The sequence below is a fragment of the Oryza glaberrima genome, chromosome 1 (assembly GCF_000147395.1).
Source record: "Oryza glaberrima chromosome 1, OglaRS2, whole genome shotgun sequence".
Classification (NCBI taxonomy): domain Eukaryota; kingdom Viridiplantae; phylum Streptophyta; class Magnoliopsida; order Poales; family Poaceae; genus Oryza; species Oryza glaberrima.
The window spans coordinates 3,827,020-3,842,099 of record NC_068326.1 but is presented as its reverse complement, the minus strand read 5'-3'; the positions used below and the strand labels follow the sequence as shown (position 1 = coordinate 3,842,099).

General features: G+C 43.4%; 1 pseudogene; it reads right to left on the bottom strand.

Annotated features, from left to right (window-relative positions):
• Positions 1-7,117: 7,117 nt before the first annotated feature.
• On the bottom strand, positions 7,118-12,488 carry LOC127753161 (G-type lectin S-receptor-like serine/threonine-protein kinase At2g19130; annotated as a pseudogene).
• Positions 12,489-15,080: the final 2,592 nt, after the last annotated feature.

The window sequence follows — 15,080 nt, the reverse complement described above, 5'->3', positions numbered from 1 at the left end:
AAAAAAAACTTTACTTTTAGAGTTTGATTTTTTTTCTCATAAAAAACCAACTTCTACCATTCTACCTACTCTCAACACGCAAAACGAGAAATTTTATCCCTTTAATACCCTTTACCTATCTATCACTCTTACTATTTTTTTCAATAATTAAGGGTTTTTTAGTCATTCAAACTCTCTACTAATTCCACCTCAGGATGTTAGGAATGAATTTTTTTTTGGACGGAGGGAGTAGTAAGGGGTGTGTTTGGTTGGGAGGTTTTGGGTGAATGGGAGATGGCGGCCCATTTTTTTTTTTTTTTTTTTTGCCTGTTTGGTTGGTGGGTGGAAGTGGGATTGGGCGGCCCAAAGAGGAATATAGCTCGTAGATGCCGGATGGGGGTATCCGGGCGATTTGCCCGGATGCAACCGCCCGAGCGGCCGGGCGAGCAGGGCGAGCGCCCGAGGTCGGGTCGCTTCACCGCGCGTCAGCGACAGCCACAGGTCAAGAGGCGAGAGCACGGCGACGGAAGGCGAGGTCGGCGGCGGCGGCTGCGGCGGCGGAAGGCGGGGATAAGCGAGGTCGGCGGCGGCGCGAGATGCGGGCGGAGGTGGCGGAAGGGGAGGTTGCAGCGGCGGCGGGGAGGGCCGAGGTCGGTGGCGGTTGCGGCGGCGGAAGGCGAGGTCGGCGGCAGCTGCGGCGGGGAGGGGCGAGGTCAGCGGCGGCGCGAGATGCGGGCGGAGGCGGCGGAAGGGGAGGTTGCAGCGGCGGTGGGGAGGGTCGAGGTCGGCGGCGGCTGCGGCGGCGGAAGGCGAGGTCAGCGCGGCGGCGGGGATGGGCGAGGTCGGCGGCGGCGCGAGATGCGGGCGGAGGCGGCGGAAGGCGAGGTCGCGGCGGCGGCGGGGAGGGTCGAGGTCGGCGGCAGCAGGAGGGAGGGACGAGGTCGGCGGCGGCGGCGGAAGGCGAGGTCGGCGGCGGCGGCGAGGAGGGGCGAGGTCTGCGGCGTCGGAGAAGCAGAGCCGCGGCGGCGGATGCGAGGCATTTTTTTTCTTTTTCTTTTTTCTCATTTTCTTTTTTTTCTCTATATGTGTATTTGTAGTATATATATATATAATTTGTGATTTGTTTGGGAATTTGTGATTTGTGGTATATATGAATTTGATGGGGTATACTCACCTCTCAAAGTGAGAGGTGACTACACCTGCTCATCCACCCTACTCCCTCCAACCAAACAAAAAATTGAATCGCCAAATCCACCTTTATCTCTATAACCAAACAAAAAACTGTATCACCATATTCACCCAACCAAAAAAATTGGATCGTCATATCTAACAAAATATGGACCGCCATATCCCATCCAGCCTTGATCGTAAACCAAACACACCCAAGATAGATTTCACACCAGGTGCCATATCCCATCCAGCCTTGATCGTAAACCAAACACACCCAAGATAGATTTCACACCAGGTTCTCGTTCGTGCCGTTGCCGCTACAGCACTGCTAGCTTGCAATAACGCTGAAGATCAGTTCTAGATTCTGTGGTAACTTGTGCATGTTGATTTTTATTTTTGTCTAGACCATCACGATCTTTGCATCACTATCCCCAGGGTCATTTTCCCAGTCAAGCCACTGTAATTCCACACAAAGTCTCCATGCCTTGGATGTTTTGCAAAGCATAACAAAAGATCTTATTAGAGATGACTATTGGAGGCGTTTGGTTGGAGAGTGGAAATGCAAAGGGTAACGGAATTAGAAAGTGGTGTGAATGGAATCAGATCGAACAAAATCCTCCTGTCCCTTTTTTTTATTGTGCGTGGTGTTTAAGTCAAGCACATCCGTCGAATTAACTGAGCAGAAAACATGTCCAATTGTGATGCAAGATCTTCAGACTTTACCAAAAAGTACGATGCCACCCTGAAATATCCCCGAGGCATGATGCCTTCTATCCTACTAGTAGTACGGATCTAGAACACCCTTTGCATACTCCGATCATAAATATTTGACAAGATTTGATCAAATTTGATTGCTAAAGCTTCAAATATCTGACCAAGTCAATGCCTAGTTTAAAATAAGAAAGAAAATATGCGTAGGTTTTCATTTAAAAGTACTGCTCATATCGTATACGAAATTTACAAACGTACTAAAATACAAAATTGATACTCAAAAAATTTTAAAAGTTTGGTCAAATTCCATCAGAGACTTTAAATATCTATATGACCATAGAGAGTATGAACGAACTATTCAGCCAGGTTGCCAATACAGTGACCAGAAAGGCAGTGGCACGAAATCTTCAGTGATCTACTTCTGGGCTCCCAAGCGCGGGCTTCCACTTTACGTGGGCTCGGACACAATACTCCGAGCTGCTGCAGGCCTGCGCGGCCCCTCGTGGAATAAGTTCACTTTGTGACCCTCAAAAGTGATCGAAATCTAATCCGTAACCTCCACAAAACCGGATATCTCGACCCCTCAACTCTTAAAACCGGTGCAATTTAACTCCTTCGGTGGTTTTGGAGGGCGGTTTCGCTGATGTGGCGCCTACGTGGCATCCTAGTCATCAAATAAATTAAAAAAATAAAGTGGGGCCCACCTGTCAGTGACTCCTCTCCTACGTTCTCTCTTTCTTCATTGCCACCAGTGGCGGGAGGACGGGGTGAGCAGCGGCGGCTGGCGGCATCGGGGCGCAGCGCGGTCGACGGCTAGGACGGCGGCGGCTCGGCCGCGGAGGCTCGCGATAGTGGGAGGACGAGGGGAACGGCGGCGGCGGCCCAATATGCTGCTCGTCATCCTTGCCCTCGCGGTTACCGGCACGGTCTCCGACGGCTCACGAGTCGCTGGACCACATCTCCATCAACTGCATCGGCGTCGGGGGACATGTCCGGCTGCCGCTTCGTCCACTCGCGCCGTTCAGCACCGACGAGGAGGGCGAGGCTCCTCGTCCCCGCTCAGCCACGGCTCTTCTTGGATAGTCCCGACTGGAGGCAGTCGGCGGTGGGGAGGGAGTGGTAACGGGAGTGGGACGATGGTGACGACAGAAGAGGAAGCTGGCTTGCGTCGGGTTCATCGGCGATGATGCCGCGTGCGCTGATCGATATTTTGCAACGGACTTGCTAAAAAGATGTCGACATCTTTTTGGGCTGATCTCAGTCGGCTTTAATGTCCGTCTGATTGCTCCACGCGAGACTACATGTCTTCGGCTGTGCCTGTTCACGACCGTTCGATTTCCTCCTGATCATCTCCTATAAAGTAAGGGCTGCATACGCTTTTGTTTTATAACTTTTCCAATGTAAAATTTAAATTTATACCCCACTTACATCCCACTTATACATCACTTACATATGTAATTATTATGTAATTTTGGGACTTACATATGTAATTTTTAAAACTTACATTATAAGTACACTAAACTTACATATGTAATTTAGGGACTTACAATATAAATACACGCCGATTATTTTTTGGTGAAAACTATGGCGTCATATGGCGCCATAAATATAGTTACTCCCTTTTGCAATCTTGAGCTTTTTAATTTCTGTTTTGCATGCATGTAGTGGCTGGCTGAAGTCTGGCTTGTTCTTTCCAGTTATGCATGTAACGAACTGCTGATGGAGATGAATAAATAGAGAAGAAAACAGAGAAGCTGCGGTGACTCAAAAAACCACTCTGTTCAGAACTCTGTTCTTCGGTTTTTTCAGTTTACTGTTCACAGTCTTACAATCTTCAGAGTTTCAAAGATTCAGTGAGGTTGAGCGTGTGAGTTGTGAGCGAATTGCAAGTTTCCTGACATGCGTTGACTCCCTCTCCACCGGCAACCACGTGGAGGAAATCAACCGGCGGGGTGGTTTCGGGGAGTGGTTCTTTGGTCGCCGTAGAACTTCGTCTCTGCTACGTTGCAGAGCTCGGAGAAGGCGTCCGCCGTGTGGTCCGCCGCGTCGTGGCCTTTGCTTGGGGAGCGGCCGTGGGTGAAGGCGACAGCGACGATGTAGAGGGAGGTGAAGGCGAGGGCGCCCCAGATTGTCACCTCGCCGGCGGCGAGGACGACGGCCACGGCGGCGAGGGAGACGAGGAGGAAAGACGCGTCGCGGTAGAAGTTCACTTTGTCAATGGTGACCCCGCGCGCACCGAGGTGGACGCCGATGATGCTGAGCACGGCAGAGGACACGAGCATCGCGCTCCCCAGCACGCCATTGAGCCCCACGGCGGTGGTCTCCCCCTCTCCCCCGCTGTAGGCGACGACGCGATGGTGGAGAGCGCGTCCGGCGCGCCGTTCCCGAGCGACAGGAGCGTCACGCCGGTGATCGCCAGGAGAGGCGGAGCAGCCACGAGAGGCCCTCGAGGCAGGAGCAGAAGTACACCGCCGCCGTGTCACCGAGCAGGTAGAACAACACGGCGAGCCACGCCGCCATCACGCCGTAGCCAAGAACCCGCCGCTCCTCACCGAACACGCAGTCGAACAGGTACAGGTAGTCGACGTAGCCACGCGGGAATCGCCGGCGATCATGGCCATCCTCCTCGGCGACGTGCTCGCACCTCTCCCCCATAGCTCTCAACCTGGAATACGCCGCCGCCATCGCGACGCCCCCGGATCCCGCCCTCCTTGGACGACGATACCACCTCCGGCGGCGTGCCGCCGCGCGGCAAGATGATGAAGAAGAAGGCGAGCAGGAGCAAGAAGGCCACGGTGACGCTGGCACCGATCAGCACCCTTGTCGCCGGCTAGTGCGGAGAACAGACGTCGACCCCATCTCGCCGAGCGCTGGCCTCACCATCGACCCATCGTCGACTCCTCCACTGCAGGGACTGCTTCAGCTCCCGCCAGGCGGTGCCACACCGCGGCCCATGCCCCGCTGGCGGCCGAAGGGGAAGAAGGGGAGAGAAAGAGAGAGAAGGGAGGGAGGGAGGAGGAAGGAGGACTGACATGTGGGTTCCACAGTTAGTGGGCCCCACATTTTTTTCCTGTGTGTGGATGACAAACGGGTCCCACGTAAAATTTTTAATTTTAATGCCATGTAAGTGCCACGTGGATCAAAGGCTCGGTCAATATTGCCACGTAGGCGCCACGTCAGCAAAACCGCCCTCCAAAACCACCGAGGGAGTCAAATTGCACCGGTTTTAAGTCTGAGGGTCGAGATATCCGGTTTTTTTGTTTAGGGTCACGGATTAGATTTCGATCACTCTTAAGGGTCATGAAGTGAACTTATTCCGCCACTCGTTGATCTCCCGGAGATTTTGGGCCGAGTGACCCATGCGGCAGAACCAAAGCTGAAGGGGAGAGGTGCCCCGCTCCCGTCCCATGAATGAACGAGTGAATGAATGGAAAATAGAACAAATCATGTTGTACACAAATAAATCATCACAAAAGATAAAAAAAAAAATCATTACAAAGATCCTCACAGGTAATGTGTACACGATTTTTTTTCGAGAAACACAATATAAACACAGATGCTCATAACTTGAGTACACTTACAGCTATAAACGCACATATGTATACCCTATTCTACGAGCACAGCTGAAAGGCTGAGCCGATACATCTAGAGATTGATGAAGTCGCCATAGACACCTTGTTATCAGTGAAACATTAATTAGTCGTAAATGCGAGCACTCATGTCAAATCTAGAACTTTAATCCCGAGTAGGCCGGTTCCACCACAAGAAACCTAGTTGAACTATGCTCACTTCACATGGTGGACATGATTTGCTAGCACAGAAGGAAAAAGGGACTAGCCAGTTACATATTTTCTTAAAGGAAAAAAGTATGAATCACCCCCCTCCCAAACTATAGCGGTCGACCGAATTACCGCCCCTAAAATCGAAAACCAAATATCGCTCACCCTGAATTTTCAATACCGGACAAAAAAAAAACCCCCTAAGCACTGTTGCGAGCAGTTTAGGGTTCAAATAGCACACGTGGCAGTTCAATCAACAAATTATTTTATTAAAAAATCGCTAGGACCCACTAGTCAGAATCTCCACCCTCCTCTCTCACTCTTCTCCCTCCCCTCAAGAACGCAGCAGCGGTGGCCAATCCACGCACATGCTCTCCATAGAGGAGTGCGAGCACGCCCGAATGGAGCCGGAGGCGAGAGCGGAGCAACTAGCGGCAAGGTTGGAGCGACCGGCGGCGAGGTCGGCGTGACCGGCTGTGAGGGTGGCGCGATCGAAGGCGAAGGTGCGGTAGTGGAGGAGGTCATGTGCAGAACAGGGAGTGGAGCGGCTCAAGCGGTGCATGGACCAGCACCGGAGACGGCCGCCGCGCTCGTCCCCCATCCTCGCCTCATGCTCCGGCGGAGGCTTGCCGCCGCCGCCGACGTCGCCGAGCGGCGGGAGCCGCATTGGATGGATCTGGCCGTTGTGGAATAGCTCAACGGTGGAGGACATCGCCACAGTAGGAGATGGGGGTGGGGGACGAGTGCATCGGCTGCCTCTGGTGTCGGTCCGTGCACCGCTGGAGCCGCTCCCACTCCTCGTTCCGCACATGGTCGCCTGCGCCGCCGCACCTTCGTCGCCGGGGAAGGAGGCGTCTCGGTGGGGCTGGACAACGCTTTGACAAACAAGGTGGAGCATGCGCTGTCGCATCCGACAATGTCGGCGAGGTGGTGTCGCTGGAGACGGTGGTGGTCACTGTGGAGGTCATGGCCACCTTTGCCGCCACACTCAGCCAAAGCAGTGCCAACTAAAATATACTCCCTCCGACGATGTTGGAGGGGATGCCAACGAGGCTGAAGAGGACTACGAGGAGGAGCTCCACGCGTCGATCCGCCTCCACCGCCGGCCAGCGTCTCCTCCTTCTCCAGCCATAGACTCAGAGAAAGAGAGATAGAGAGCAGGGAAGCAGAGGGAATGGGATTGGGGAGGGATTGGTGTGAGGAAAGAGATGACATGTGGGCCTAGAATTTTTTTTTTTATTTTGCTGACTAGATGTCACGTTGGCGACCACGTATGCAGACTCAAGTCAAAACTGCCCAACACAGTGCTGGGGGGGGGGGGGGTCATTCGTCCGGTATAAATAGTTCAGGGTGAACGATATCTGTTTTTCGAGTTTAGAGGGGTAATTCGGTCGACCGTTATAGTTTAGGGGGTAATTCATATTTTTCCCTTTCTTAAAAAATATATATATGTTACAATGCAAGGTACACGTTGGATATCACCTTCCTCCAATAGCTTCCATCATTTTGGGCATTGGGGGCATGTCAAGTTCAATGAGGCCCTCAAGAATTTGGACCACCTTACCCATAGTTGGCCGATTGACTTCCTTATCTTGAATGCACTAGCAAGCAACCTTGCAAACTCTTTTAACCTCCTCAAAGACGAAATCACCGTTTAGCCTATGATCCACAAAGCTCATGATATCCCCATCAAGGAGCTTGCGTGCGACTTGCACAGGAAAATATACAGACATCGTCATCATCACTATTGCATTCCATGTCGGGGCAATTCATCCTTCCAGAAATGATTTCTAGCAGTACCATGCCATAGCTATATACATCAATTTTCGATGTAATATGGCTACTCCACTGATCCATTCAGGCGCAAGATATTCAATAGTTTCTCTTGTTGTGGTCATAACCCGACTGTAATCCCTTTTTAAAAGCTTTGCCATCCCAAAATCAGCAATCTTATGAACAAAAGATCTATCGAGAAGTATGTTTTGTGGCTTGATGTCACAGTGCATGATGTAGTCCTGACAACTCTCATGCAAGTAAGCCAAACCTCTAGCAACTCCAAGAGCTATCTGGTATCTGGTGTTCCAGTTCAGAGTTGAAGCATTGTTATGGAACAAATGAACATCGAGGGAAAGATTTGGCATGTGCTCATACACAAGCAACCTCTTATTGCCCTCGCAACAGAAACCAATCATTCTGACTAAATTAGTATGATGGATTATCCCAATTGATCTCAGCTCAGCCCTGAATTGTTTCTCCTCGTGACAGGAACCACGGAGCCTTTTCACTGCTATAGCAGTGGACTCATTTAACGACCCCTTGAATACAGCACCAAAGCCACCTGCCCCAATCTTGTCTGAAAAGTTTCTAGTTGCACGCTGCAATTCACTGTATCTAAATGGAACAAGTCCACCACCAACATGAATATTGTTTACTGTGCGACAGTGCAACCTCTTTTTATTCCTCCTCACCTTCAGTATTACGATGAGTGCCAAGATACCCAGAGATGCAGAAGACACAGCAATAATAATACCTGCAATGGTAACTCCATCATTTCTTCTAGCTTGAAACTCTTTTGCAGCAAGGCGAATGTAAAGGATTATCTCTCCGTTGCTAGTAGCGCCATCCTTCAACACCTGTTTCAGGTTGAGCAAATCGCCATGCCACACAGAGCAACCAGCACCACTACCGAAGGAGTATGCAGTGCAGGAGCAGTAACTCAGATAAGCCTGCTCGCATTCGCCTTCGCTTGCGGCATCCGTAATCTTGCGAGGATCGAAGGGCTGCGTGGTGCCTGTCATGGCATAGAATTTATCTGTCGAACTCGCTGTGCTGCTGCTGCTTCTGTTTCCGCTACAATGTTCCAATGGAGTGTTCCTTGTGCATCCACCGATATTAATCCTGTCATCTACTACTGGTCCCAACTGCTGCCGGTTGATGATGTGAAACCCTTGATGCAGCTGCAGGACAGGGTGTCGTCGTCGCAGACGGCGAAGGCGCCGCGGAGATGGTTTCTAATAGCTCGAGTGGACGTCCACCCGTTTATTGCATGTCAACTAAATAGTTAAAAATTTTTAAAAAAATTGATAAGATAGATCAATATATAACATATCACTCCACAAACATACAAGTTCAAATTTAACTTCTATAAGTTGTAATAAAAATAACAAATTTAACTGTAAATATACATATAATAATTTGAGTTTTGTTTGTTATTTTTGTTATAATTTGTAGAAGTTGAATTTTAACTTATATGTTTGTGTAGTGATATATTACATATTGATCTATCTTGTTAATATTTTTTTAAAAAATTTTCATAGCTATATATCTATCTATTCTATTATTATTACATACTAAAAGTCCATTAAACTTCCTACAAACACACTCAAGCCGCCACGTAGAACTCCTACGAACGCTTCTAAGTCGCCACATGGCAATCTAATAAACTGGTGGACCGATTATTTCTAACTACTTCCTCTGTTTTACAATGTAAGTCATTCTAGTGTTTCCCATATTCATATTGATGATGCTAAAATGACTTACATTGTGAAACAGAGTGAGTATTAGATTTACTTTTAAAAGAAAAAAAAACCATGACCCGGCCACCTCCTCTTCTCTTGCCGCACCGGCCCACCATATGCAATATGTACGTACCACCGCCGCCTTCACCGCGTCGATCGAGGATGTTCGTGCCGACGGTGATGCGGCCGGTGTCGCCCTGCCACTCGATCGTCCAGCAGCCGCACTGGTAACCCAGGTTGTCGGCGTGGCTGCCGGCAACGAGGATCTTGGGTGCCTTCTTGGACAGCGGTCAGCGGCAACATCGGCTTGTCGCTTGCAGTCTTGCCGTTCTTCAGGAGCACCAGCGACTTCCTCACTGCCTCCCTCGCCAAATCGCTGTGTTCCTGAAACATCACAATTATAACATTTCAATGTCACAAAATCTCCTAAAAAGATTGATGCAGCAATATGATCTGATTGCATCATGGTCAGGGCGTACGTTCCTCCTCCCTCCCCGCCTATCTATTATCCCCTTCTTTCTTTTCTTTAATTATTAAAATTTTAAAATTAATAAATTTTAAATAATTATAATTTACCAAAAAAAATGTAGTCATGACTTTTAGTTACACATAAATCTTTTTTTCTTCCATATTACTGTATCCGTTAAATAAATTACATCTACGATGACAAAAATAAAAAAACTTAAATTGCGAGTAACATAAAAAAAATATATCATGACCTTTTGCTATGCCATCCCAACGATAAAAAGGTCTACAAATAAAATGGATGATAAAGATCATATCATCATATATCACTTAAAAAGATAATTAAAATATAACTGTAGTATCACACATTGATTGTAACTCTTTGAGCGAAGGCCGGGATTATATCCCATTATCTAAAAAACTGTAACATCACAAAATAAAATAATTTAATTGTAATAAGCCCTCCCAAAAAATACCTCCATTATAATGTTATCTTTTTATGAAACAAAATAATGTTAATTAAATCTACCATGAAATTATTTTGACATTATTTATGTTTAATATTCAAAGCAATCTACGATATCACAAAATAAAATATTTTAATTGTGATTAGCATTAAAAAAATATTGCCATTATTCTAAAATATCAATATGTCCAAACAATATTAATTAATATGTCATGACAAATATTTTGACATGATTATATCTTTAATAATTAAATTGAATACATTATAAAAAGAAATGATCAAATTTTTTCTTGAAAACTTTATCGATATATGTCAGTATTTTTCTCTTCAATCTTTCTAATCTTGGTATAAAGAATATAACATCTAGCATACTCGATCCATATAGCTTACCTTGCGTACCAATTTTGTATGACAGTCAAACCCATTTATCAATTCTACATACAAATCATTGTTCATTGATCATTGAGTCAAGTATATTAACGAGGTTTCTGTGTATCAAAATGACTATCCGAGATCCGATGAACACCTATGCTATCAAGAAGTAAAGGAGAATGGCAACTGACAATATAGATTATATGAAATATCATCGTATATCAGTTCATAAACAAAAATAATAACTAAATTAGGTGTATAATCTCATGGAACGAAATAAAAACTACATCCTCATGACTTTTCTTTAGATTGAAAAAATATATGTATACAACAATATGAAAACACATAAATTAAAGAACATCAATAATATACACATTACATATAATTAAAAAAACGTGGCTAATATATGTGGCATATAACCTATGTATTTATTGGTCTATTAAAACATATAATCAATTAGAGAAATTCTTGAAAAGTTTCCTTATGAAGGAACAACATTATACGTGTAATTTATCATTAGTCAAGTGGTCATGTTATTCGTATCTATCGGATTATTTATGTTGATTCACATTATAGATAAGCAGTTAGATTGAAAACAATCTTTCAAGTGTGTTAACAAATTGGAAAAAACATCAAGATGTATTTCATAGGTAGTAGTGAACCATTGTAAGGTATTTAGGGTTATAGCTAACGAGGAAGAAAAAGACTATGATACCCCTTATTAATTAAAAGGTACGTAGAATGTGGAAATGTGGTTAGGATAATATTGGGTAAACAATAATATCGATATTGTTTGGATAGTACAAGAAGTACTACTCTAAAATCCCTTATATTTTGAAACAAAATTTAACTTTCTCGGATTTATGTGATGGAATATAAATATATCTTTAATTAGATGGCATAGTTCTATTAGCTATATGTTTAATAGAAAATCTTAATTTTTATTTATCCTCAGATTCACAAAGATATAGATAGTTTAAAAGCAATTATCACTTAAAGTTTAGAAATACACATAGTACAATATATATATATATATATATATATATATATATAGTTTCATAGAAACCCAGCTTCATGGTGGAGACACACAATATTTTCTCATAAATTCAAAACTGCATGCTTTCACACAATTTTAGTTTACAATTTTTTGTGTTGCAAGGGTAATTAGAAGAAAATCATGACCAACATTCCAAACAATCCCAAATTAATTCGAATAGAGTAGAAAGGATACTTCAATAAAAAATCACCTACATAGAAACATTTGTAATAAAATCTTAAACACATTAAACAAAATGTCCACGTATATGCGTGGGCTACCTTCCTAGTTTAGATAATATACAATAAATGGGTGTACGTCCCCTTAAAACAGTTTCCCAAGGCGCCACACACCGCGTGCACCTCGCGCTGCGCGTTGGGATGGGTGAACACCGTGACCCAGTCCTGCTTGGCCTCGTGCCAGGCGAGCACCTTCCTCTGCCCGGACACATCGACGAAGCTGTACTGTACACGGTGGTCGTCGCCGACGCGTCCAGCGCGTGGTACGCGAAGGACATCTCCCGGCCATCGTCGACGAACGTGAAGCTGAAGCGTAGGTGCCCTGTCATCTCCGGCACCGAGCTGAAGTACCCGCCGCTGGACCAGTACGGGACGGACGAGTTCCAGAGCATCCGGACGACGCCGTCGCGGCCTAGCTCCATGGAGTAGACGCGCCGAGCTTGGTCGGCCTTGCTCCTCCTCGAGACTAGACGGCGGCTCTGGCCGGTGACCTTGTTGAGGCCGATCGTCGCGCCGGGGAGGAGGGTGTCCGTCGGGTGGTCGTATGTCGCCGCTGGAGACGGAGACGGAGACGTTGGTCGACGAGCTACTACGGCGGCGACGTCGCAGGAACAGGATGAGGTTACCACTATCCAGGAGACGGACGACGAGCACGGTGGGGAAAGTCCACGATTGCTTGAAGATTTGGATGTACCCCTCCTGTATCTGCCGGACGGCCTCTCCTCCGTTGTTGACCTCCGCCTCGTCCCATTCGGCCCATGCATATAATTTTTTTAAACATGTTTGATCGTTCGTCTTATTTAAAAACTTCTATCAAATGTGTATAATTATATGTATACATAAAAGTATATTTAAAAATAAATCAAATGATAGGAAAAGAATTAATAATTACTTAATTTTTTTAATAAAACGAACGGTCAAACATTTTTTAAAAAGTCAACGGCGTCAAATATTTTAGGATGGAGGGAGTATTTTCTCAGGCTGTCGTGTGGCGGTGTGGAATGGAAAGGAGAAGACACGTTCTAGATCTGATAGGATTTTTTTTCCAAATATCTGGACGTGCGTTTGCCCAAATATGGATGTTGAGAAACTGATGAACGCGGAACGCCCTTCTCTCCCTGTTCTCGTGATGAAGTTATAAGTTACAACTCTGATAACACCTGATCTGAATGCGTGACACATTTGCATATCATTAACAGAAGAGACCATCATAACAGAAGAGCATGTACCGGTGATACTTAGCTTTTAAAATCTGCCTAGTTGGACTAAATAAGAAGCATCCAAGAATATTGAATTATTGAGCTGAGCACTCATTACTAAAAAAAAAACATTTAAGAAGCAAAACAGGAAGAAAAAAAAAACATATCGGAAGAGACTGAAAAAAATCATGGGGAAATAGTGATACCACAAGAAATCTATTATATTATTAAAACAACTTTGAAAGAAGACACCAGTTCACTGTAGGGGTTAGAAATTTCCACATTAATCGGAGAAAAAGAAAAGAAGAGTCTAAGTAGGAATACAATTTAAAATAGCTGAAATTCGGAATTAAAAATAGGCACTATTGAAAGAAGAGTCCATATAAAAACCCAATACGAGATTAATTAAAATTTGGAATAAAAATAAAATAAAATCTGAAAAAAGAAAAAAAAGAAGAGTCAAGTAGAAATACAATTTAAAGATAACAGAAATTCGGAATTAAAAATAAGGAATATTGAAAGAAGAGTCCATATAAGAACCAATACTAGATTAATTAAAATTAAAATTTGGAATAAAACTAAAATAAAAACAGAAATTAGAAAAATAAAGAAGAGTTTACGTAGGAATAACTTTTAAAAAAATAAAATTCTAAATAAAAAATAAGCAATATTCATAGAAGAGTCCATATAAAAAATCAATACGATATTAATTAAAATTTAAAATAAAAATCAAATAAATCCAAAATTAGGAAAAATAAAAAATCAAGTAGGAATACAATTTTGAAACAACTGAAATTGGAAATAAAAAATAAGAAATATTAAAAGAATAGTCTATATAGAACACACTACGAGATTAATTAAAATGCGAAATAAAAGATCAAATTAATTCAGAAAATTTAAAAAGAAAAATAAGAGCTCAAGTAGAATACAATTTGTAAATAACTAAAATTGGTAATAAAAAAATAAAGACTATTGAAATAAGAGACAATCTATAACACATGACGAGATTAATTAAATTTCGAAATAAAAAATAAAATAAAATTCAAAATTAGGGAAAAAAGAGAAAATAAGAGTTAAAGTAGGAATACAATTTAAAATTAACTAAAATTCGGAATTAAAAATAAGCAATATTGAAAGAAGACTCCATATAATAACCCAATACGTGATTAATTCAAATTTAGAATAAAAATAAAATAAAATCCAAAATTAGACAAATTAAAAAGAGAGTTCAAGTAGGAATACAATTTTAAAACATCTAAAATTTAAAATAAAAAATACAAAAAATTAAAAGAACACAATATGATATTAATTAAAATTCGAAACAAAAAATAAAATAAATTCGAAAATTAGAAAAAGAAACATAAGATTTCAACTAGGTATACAATTTATAAATAACTAAAATTGATGATAAAAGAATAAAGACTATTGAAAGAAAAGACCATCTAAACCACATGACAAGATGAATTAAGTAACAGGCCAATAAAGTAGTAGAGTGGTGGCGGTTGATGGGAGATCTAAAACCTATTAATAAAACACCAAATAGAATCCTAATAACGATTAAAATAAAGGATGACGGGCAGGTCGTGAGGCAATCGGTCAGGGCGGTTGGTGGGACTTATAGAAAGTAAAAAAATAAACCCCAATGATAATCATAATTGATTTTTAAAATCTCAATGACAATAAAAATGAGAGGCAGAGGGCGGGTCGTACATGAGTATAATGGCAGCGCCGCCAATAGTTGGTTGGACTTCTAGAAAGTAAAAAATAAATTCGAACAATAGTTATGTTCGATTTTTACAATCCCAACGACAATAAAGAATAGACGGTGGACGGGTCATAGAGGAATATGGTGGCAGCATTTGACGGGATTTCTGAAAATTATAAAAAATAAAAAACCAGCTTTGAAAGGAGGCACCACGTTCGCTGTGGAGGCTAGAAATTCCCACATTAATCGAAGAAAAAAAAGAAAAGGAGAGTCCAAGTAGAAGTATAATTTAAAAATAGCAAAATAAGCAATATTAAAAAAAGTTTCCATATAAGAACCCAATACGAGATTATTCAAAATTTGGAATAAAAATAAAAAAAATCCAAAATTAGAAAAGAAAAGGAGAGTCCAAGTAGAAATACAATATAAGAATAGCTGAAA